Raw genomic sequence first — 7,791 nt, 5'->3', positions numbered from 1 at the left:
TTTTCTCTCCTGATGTTCAGCCACATATAGACAAGCTGATTGGTTACTCCCCTCCACTCCTTTAGCGTATTTACTTTTTTACTTCTTGTTTTTATTTAGATTTAATGCAGGTGATGTGCTTTGTCTGTATGCAATCCGTTATCTCTTAAGTGTAGGATATAGTACTCTCCCTAACTTTCCATGGAAATTTATCTACCTAAACTTGTTCTTAAGGCAGTGGCCCTTCTTTATGATTCAAATTGCATCTGATTAATTTCCTGGCAGAGATGATGAAAAGGACAAGTTACTGAAACGAAATAGAGTAATAGTAAAACCATTAATCCATGTCTTGGTATTAAGTAGAGGCTGTAGGAATATGCAAACCTCTGGAGCTCTGCAGGTCATAATGAATGCTAAAAACAGCTGAAATGCAATTACCAGGGACCCAGACTGACTCAGGCAGCAGGAAACGACCAAACATAAACATTTTTTTATTTATTTGGATCTTGTTGATGTAATAATAGCCCTAATTGTGTTGGCTGCTCACATTAATATTCTGTCTAGGCTGATAGACATCCTTCCCCCTTTTGAACGTTTTCCCTCTCAGATGTCAATATGCAACCTGCAGCCTTCCAGCTCCAGCCTCACAAGGCAAGTATGTCCCCAGCTGCAATACACTGAGGGAAAAGTTGTCTAACATCTTTGTGTTGTCAGAGGACTGTTTTAAATGGCTATTCTCTGCCAAGAAATTTTGGTTGAAAAGTTACATTCAGCTAGTAAAATAATATCTGAGAGTACCAAACGAGTTGAAAAAGGTAAATTTAATCATAGGCTTTTTGAAAAGGAATTCTTTAATACATCTGAACTCCTCTGAGAGAGGAAAAGAGGATTAACTCTTCCCATGGACATGTGGGAGAAAAGAAACACTGGCTGTCTGTCCCACTGCAATCCACAGAGGTCCGTGTAGAAGCAGAGATTCACCTGAAGCCCCTGGAGGACCTCACACTGGAGTAGGTAGATGTGCCTGAAGTAAGCCCACAGGAAGCCCATGCTGGAGCAGGCTCTTGGCAGAACTTGTAGCCCATGGAGAGAGGAGCCCATGCTGGAACAGGTTTGCTGTCAGGACTTCCTATCCTGTGGGGGACCCACACTGGAGCACTGTGTTCCTGGAGGACTGCACCCTGTAGAAGAGACCCATGCTGGAGCAGCCTGTTCCTGAAGGACAGGGGGGATTGTGGTGGGTTGAGCCTTGGCTTGACACCAGGTGCTCACCAAGCCTCCCTGTCACTCCCCTTTCCCAGCTGGACAGGGGAGAGAAAACAGGAGGGAAAATGACTCATAGGTTGAGATAAGGCAGTTTACTACAGCAAAAGCAAAGTGAAATAGAAATGATTTTATTGTCTACTTCTCATCGACAAGCAATGTCCATCCACTTCCCAGGAAGCAGAACTTAAGCACACATAGCAACTGCTCTGGAAGGCAAGCACTGTAAATAACAAATGCCCTCACTTCCTCCTCCTTTTCTTAGCTTTTATAGCTGAGCTGCCGTCATATGGTATGGAATATCCCTTTGGATAATTTGGGTCAGCTGCCCTAACTGTGTCCCCTCCCAGGATCTTGCTCACCCCCAGCCTACTGATGGGGAGTTGGATGTTGGAGAGACCGGACAGATCCTGCGCCAGCACTGCTCAGCAGTGTACAAAACATTGGTGTGTTATCAACACCTTTCTGGCTACCAATGAGAAGTACAGCACTCTGGGGGCTGCTGTGGGCAGAGTGAACTCCATCTCAGCCAGACCCAATACAGCGGCTCATGCTGTAGCAGAGTGTTCCTGAAAGACTGCACCTCATGGAAGGGATCCATGAGGAACAGTTAGCAAAGAACTGCAGCCCGTGGGAAGGACTCATGTTGGAGAAGTTCATGGAGGACTGCCTCCCATGGGAGGAACCCCATACTGGAGCAGGGGAAGAGTGTGAGGAGTCCAACTCCTGAGGAGGAAGGAGCGGCAGGGACATGTGATGAGCCGACAGCAGCCCCCATTCCCTGTGTCCCTGTGACACTGGGGAGAGGAGGTAGAGAAATCAGGAGTGGAGTTGAGCCCAGAAAAAAAGGAAGGTGTTTTTAAGATACATTCTTACTTCTCATTATTCTACTCTGATTTGATTAAATTAATACCCTCAAGTGGAGCCTGTTTCACTTGTAACTACTGAGTGATCTCTTCCTGTCCTTATTTTGACCCATAAGCCTTTTGTTATAAGTTCTGCCCCTGCACTGTTGAGGAAAGCAGAGACAAATTGGCTTTGGTGGGCACCTGTGTTCCAGCCAAGATCAACCCACCACAAACACTTCAGCAGCTGCACCCTTTTACAGCATCTGTTTGATTGTGTGAGCTTTCTGAAAGTCTTTATGGTTTTCAGTCTGTTTAGGTGTGGTTGAATTTGAAAGGTATAGAAAATGCATTCTGTGCATCTATATTAGCTTTTGTTCAATTCATTTAACTATAGGTCTGCCAGTGGGTGCCACACAGGCGGCCACACTTTCAGGATGACCTTGTTCAGTTAAAGTCACCCACTGATTCCTATTTCCCAAGTCTCCTGAAGGTCTCCCTGGGTCTAACTGTGAGAAGGTATGTGTTGCACTAAAAAGCAAGTTATCTTGGTGTGACTATCACCAAATCCTCACTGCCAAGCTAAGGAAGACTAAGCAGTCTGTTTCATACTGGGGCAGAGAATAGCTGTGTCACCACTCATTGCTAACCTTGGTGTGCCAATTCTATAAAATTTTTGACATGTATTCAGTGGCAGTGAGGAGCATGAAATGGAGAATTGCTCTGTAGAGAACTGGTAGAGGAAAAGTCCTGCAAAAGGACGCTTGGGTCGGGTGCTGGCTGAAAGAACTGTTTAAAGAAGCTGTCTCCAGCTTAAACAGTTTTGGGCCTCCATATTCCATGCCATATCTCCTGATGTTAAGGGCAAAATGAAGTCCCTGCTACTGTCAGCTTGGAGTACACCCTCATAAAAATTATTTACTCAAGTTTTTACTTCTGTTGCAGTAGCATATCGAAGAGGAACATGGCCTTGTGAAGCATCAGAAGTAGCCCCTGTAATAAAATGGGATGGTATTAACAACAACTAACAAACACATATTCAAACACGGCATTCATATCTGAGGCAAATTTGCAATCCTGGAATCATGCAATTTTAAATAATGTTTTGGGTTTGGCTGCAGGAGTATTATGACTGATGGCAAAGTGCCAAGTTGGTTCTCCAGTTTCAGGCTGAGTTTGCAGCTAGGAAAACAGAAGCCATTTGATTTAAAGAAGAGGCAAAGTCCTAAATTTGGGTGGTTTTTTTCCTACAGAGCTGTGTTTCAGAGTGGGACCATGCTTCCAGGATAGGGAGTGCTTTCTTTGCCTTGGCACAGTGCCTGGTCCTGCTCTCCTGTGGTAAGCAGGGTTCACGTTGCTGGATTTCAGCCACAGGTGCATTTTCACCATTAAGACCAGTAAAAGCCTAAGTGCCTTCTGTGCTTATTCTACAGAAACATAAGATTTGCATTTGTTGCTCCATAACAGGCTATGAACAATGAGACTAGTTTTAGTTTGGAGGGATATTTTTAAGGATTTTTTGGTTGGTTGGGTTGGTTTTTTTCTTAATTTTCTGTCTGAAGGGCTTATCTGTGTAGTAAATAGCTGTTAATTAAAATCACTGCTTTAGCCCTTGGCAAAGAGAATTAAGCTGGTACCTAAGTAAACGTTAGGGAAAACATTCAGTGAGAAAAGATTATACATACCAAAGTAGGACACCTTGATGCAGATGGCTGACTCATCAGTGTGACATACTCCGTGTTAAATATGGAAAGCTCAGATGTCATTTGTGTGTCCCAGGAAGAGCAGAAAGAGATTTTTACTTTTTTCTTCCAAAGATGGCTTGTGAACCAGACAGAGATCCTGAGTTACTGTCTGTGCAGCAGAAAACACTGTGCAGCTTCTCTCATTCCCTGTTGCAGCCAAGGGCCTCCCCTGCACATGCATACCTGTAAGTTTGGAGGTTCCTGGACCATGTCGGGGACACCTTCTTAGGCTGTTGGATTTATTTCTATTACCAGTCACCAGCGGGGTTCCTCCACTAAGTTTCTGTTTCTAAATTCCATCTTAATTTGTCACGGGCAATAATTTAGCTGCTAATCCTTTTTCATCTCTCTTCCATGGGGAAGTCATTGGAGTCCTGAAGGTCTAATCCAGGCTTCACATAGTTTATTGCTGTGAGTATCAGACTGCCTCAGGTGTCTGTGGGAGGCAGATTTTTGGGAGGCCCAGAAGCTAGGCAGTGTTGTGGAGCTAGTTCTGGAACTGGCTGCATCAGCATGGGAAAGTGATGTGATGGTCACCTGTCACACGCTGCTGTTACTCTAAGCCTGAGGCTCAGAGGCAGACAGGCATCATTGCTCTGGCTTGACATTACAGTGTAACAGCAAATGGATTCAAGAGGAAAGGAAAGCTTCTTCTGGCTAGTTCAAAGACAATGTTTGCAACAATTCAGTACTTTTAAAAAAAGTAAATATGACAATGCAAAAGTAAGTGGCCATCGGAACCGCAGCAGTTCATATAACTGAACAAGTGACACCTTCTTACACTTTCTTTCCTTTTCCTCCCAGATACAGAAAAGAGTTCTGGGGAACTATTCTCATGCCAAGTGCTTCAACACTGTTTTTGTCAGGCTCACTACATGTCTGGGCATGCAGAAAAACGTACCCAGCTGCTTGTTTGCAGCAAATTTATATATTTGCATACATGGTAAAGTGCTGCCCAGTGCAACCTCTTTAAAAGCCATCACATAGAAATGATCTAACTATGATATCATTTTACAATACCAAGACAGATGTTGTTTCACAGATATAATCCATGGTAGAATTAACCCTCCCTAAAAAATCAATCCACATTCGGCTTGTTTTAGCCCTTTGGGGAGCTGTTCACAGGATAATATTCTCAAGGTTTCTGCCTTGCAGTCAGCAGAGGCACCTGGAATACTGGTGAAAAGAGAAAGGTGGCAGTGCTGGGGAGTGCTCTGCTGCTCTTAACTGGGGAAGTTCAGAAGTGAGACTTCCCCAGTTAAGGGCCAGTGAGTTTCCTCCCAAAAAAATCTGGAATTTCCTCCTGTTGAGATAGTCAACGGTGCCAGGCATTTCACAGCAAGAGGGTGAGACATACTGCTCTCTAGGACTAGATTTGGATTTTATTCTTCCAAGCTTTTGAAGCTAACATTACCAAGCTAATTAGAGATATTTCCATCCTAGTTTGACTCTGGAGTGAATCAGAAAGAAGGATAACCCAGAGACGTCTGCATGCTTAACAAATGTTTATCAAAGTCTTTTGCTCCCTGGAGGGAAGGTATTATGGAAGGTATTAACATCTGTGCCAGACTTAAAATTCTTCTGGCATTCCCTGTGGTCACAACCTCCTGGTTACCACCAGGAGTTAAAACCATTCAGCACAAGCAGGGTATGCAACCTCTGCCAGGAGCAGAACAGACAGTGCAATGTACTTGGCTGATTTCTCAGGAAAAAGGTGACTCAAAAATGCAGCTTTATCTCCCTTACAACAGTCTTTATACAGGCTCAGAGATTGCTGCTGCCAAGCATTTCTAGATTTTTCTTCCATTTCCCCAGTCCCAGCTGCTCATACACCTTTTCTGAACCAATACGACCACTAGTTCCTGGAATCTGTATTTTTCTCCCTCACTGCTCCCATGTCTCTGTTCACCTCATATTTACAGTTCTAAAACTGCCAATCATTGTTTGATTCTCTTTGTGTGGGTCTTTGAGGGCATAAACCTACCAAAAGTAATTGACATCTATTCTACACCCATTCTGAGCGCACACAAGTGCTCTCTATTTAGACAACATGAATGCTGCTCTAATCACTATTTATCTTGTAAATTACAACTCTATGGAAACACTTTCTTTGCGCCATCTGGCTTGATGTATTTTTTAATGAGTTGATGAGTATTTATATACTTTACAAGGAACAGATAGTAGAGCATTTGTTACATTAGGATGTGAAACAAAGGTTTTTCAAAACTGTATTTGAAAAAAAAATCACTGTGTTGAACATTTTTTGCCAAAGTACCAATGACAGTTTTGGTGAAGGCTTCATGGGACTCATTTTACCCCATGAACATCTGTTAAGAAAGCTGCACGTTTTTCCTAGTGATGCCGGTAGAACAGGACCCCTGTGTAGAAATAAAAGGACATCTGAATTACAAACAGCTCTTTGACTGATGCTTTTGTCCTTATGATTTCAATGCTATAATTGCAATATTAAAATAACCATGGCAGATTTTTGCTGCTGAACAATCTCACTCAGATACGAGGAAGATGCTATTGCAATTTGAAGATTTCAGGCACTAGCAATCATTTGAACTCTGCAGGAGCTAAGAAAATGAGGGGACTTAGAAATACTTGAAATAAAGAAAACCTTTTCAAAATGAGCAAACGTGCACACTGCCTTTGCATGTCTGCATTTGGTCTTCCTAAAATGCCTGTCACTCTGTCTCTAAAAACCCACAATTGATTGTATTTGTAGATACAAAACTCGAAAGCAGCATGTGCTGGTTTTTAACTCAAAGGCCCTTGAAGATAAATTTTATTATTAACTTAGTGGCTGCATCTGAATTTATATGAGCTAAGTGTTAACAACTGGCACTATGCTGCTGAAAGTAGCAATTAATTCTTCGAATTTTTGAGAGGCCTAAAAAAACCTCATTGTCTTTGAATCATCCCAGGTGAGAAGCGTAAGAGGCTTATGGGAAAAGATACATTGTCAAATTTTGATTATATAAACTGATAATTTAAACAATTTCTAACTATAGGGCATTAAAAGCTGTCAAACAAGGTTTTTGCATGAGCAGAGTCACATCAGTAAGTGTTTTTACTTATAAAAATTTGCTGCAAGTGTTGGAAAGTCCATTCCTGAAACCAAAATGAAAACAACAGCTCGTCTGTACTGGCTAGTGAAAGATTTATTTAGTAGCAAAACCAACAGTAGGAGAAAAACAGGTGCAGCTGAAACTGAAAGAGAGCATATTACATGACCACTGTGTACCAGACACCACTGCCATGGTCAGCTGATTGTTGACTCTAGCTTCTCCCCATATACAGTATCACACATTAGTCTGCTCAGTTCTCTTGTCCTGTGTCTCTGATCTCCTCCTTCTCTCATTACCCCTGTACCTTTCAGCATCTCAATTCCTACTGGAAGTAAAAATCCTGTTCTTGGAGATCACACTGAAAATATTGAATACAACAAATCTTAAGATAATTTGTTTCCAGTTCTTTTCTGGCGCTAATACCTATTCTAGCACTCAAGCAGCATGTCTGTAACCAGCATGGTTTTAAAGACTGTTTGGCCTTAAGAAGTTCCTGTCTCACTTTGCTCCTGGCCCTTGGGTTTCCATTCTTTGTACTCCGTTCCAGTGTTCCTTTAGTAAAGATGTGGTGTCTATAAGTGAGGCTGTCCTGTCAATAGATCCCTGAAATGGTGCAGGGGAATGTGGCCTTTTTCTCAACTGTTGTTTGTAAGTCAGATCCTTACAGGGATTCAGGCCATGGCTCCACCTGACACTTAGTAGCATTTAGTAACATAGTTGGGAGTGTCAAACTTTCCCCTGGGAGGGAACGGAAGACACAGGCAGGAATGTAAACAAGCTTGACTGGTGAAACTGCTGGATGATGAAGCTATAACAGAGCCAGCAGCCTTCTTGTAGAAAACAACTCCTGTTTTCTTGATGTCAGCTTCAAAACATTCACTTGCT

This window comes from Acanthisitta chloris, unplaced genomic scaffold (assembly GCF_000695815.1).
Source record: "Acanthisitta chloris isolate BGI_N310 unplaced genomic scaffold, ASM69581v1 scaffold6056, whole genome shotgun sequence".
In the NCBI taxonomy this organism is placed as follows: domain Eukaryota; kingdom Metazoa; phylum Chordata; class Aves; order Passeriformes; family Acanthisittidae; genus Acanthisitta; species Acanthisitta chloris.
Note: the sequence above shows the minus strand (reverse complement) of the source record.